Genomic DNA, 1,213 nt, shown 5'->3' with positions numbered 1-1,213 from the left:
GCAGGGACTGTTTCGCATATCTCCGTATCCTCATTCTTTAGAATAGAACCTAGAACATAATAGGAACTTAATGCTTTTTGACTTATTGACTTATGAGTGCTGAGGGTCTACCATTCCTCTAACCCTGATTACAAGTAGTAGACACTCTCTACATGGGGAGTGAATACAAAACTCCCAAAATTTCAGCATGAGTAGTGAGGGCTTGATCCAATTGCCTCTATCCCCTGCCTTCCATGTCAGGGATGCAGAGGGATTAAAGGGGGAGCTGGCCTAGTGCTACCCTAGAAACAAGATACCCATTTGCATGTGGATTCAGGGAACATTTACTACCTTATTCAACTCTTTATTATATTTCTTGCTTTACTATTCTACTAAAATGCTTTTTCCTTTTAAATTCATGTCTTATTTGCTATAAGCTGGCATAGAGATATATTGGCAGAAGCTCAAACCAAGGTTTTGAATAGATGATATCATATACAATACTCTAAGCCACCATGTAGCTAAAAAGGGAGGGCTGTTACATATGCCTGTGCATGTTACATGGAGAGGAGACAGATGGGTGGAGATAGGAACAGACAAGGACAGAGAGAGACAGAGACAGAAAGCCAGAGAGAGTCTGAGGAATAACAATGTTATATACTGGATAAAAAGCTAACCTCAGACACAGGAAATCCTGCTGCACATACATGTTGGTTGGTATCACTCATAACAAATCACCTAATCTAATTTCTCAATAGCAGTTTGAGGCTGAAAGTTGCCATATAGTTAGTTATTGAACTGCATTGATAGACAGTGTCCTCATTAAGAGGTCTCCAGATCAGTTAAGTCAAAGAGGGCTTTCTCTCTCTCTCTCTCTCTCTCTCTCTCTCATATACATATACATATATATATATATACACACACACACACACACAACACAATGCACATTTTGATAGATTAATATCTAGATAGATATATCTATATCCATATTTACATACAAATATATATATATACATATGTGCACATAAAGATAAGAGATAAATAATATTTGACCACTATTGAAAGTCAACAGATTGTTTGGAAAAACAGCTATTAAACTTAGGTCTAAAGACAAAATAAATAATTGAAACACTTAGCATTATATATCTAAGATAAGTAAGGCAGAAGTGTTTTTCTCTGAGTTCTCCAGACACACTTCTATCACCTCAGTTCTACAATTACTTGTCACGTGTAG

This window comes from Petaurus breviceps, unplaced genomic scaffold (assembly GCF_028583685.1).
Source record: "Petaurus breviceps papuanus isolate PSGF00001 unplaced genomic scaffold, PetGlider_PUasm1.0 688, whole genome shotgun sequence".
In the NCBI taxonomy this organism is placed as follows: Eukaryota; Metazoa; Chordata; class Mammalia; order Diprotodontia; family Petauridae; genus Petaurus; species Petaurus breviceps.
The sequence above is the reverse complement of the archived record's forward strand: the minus strand, read 5'-3'. Positions refer to the sequence as shown.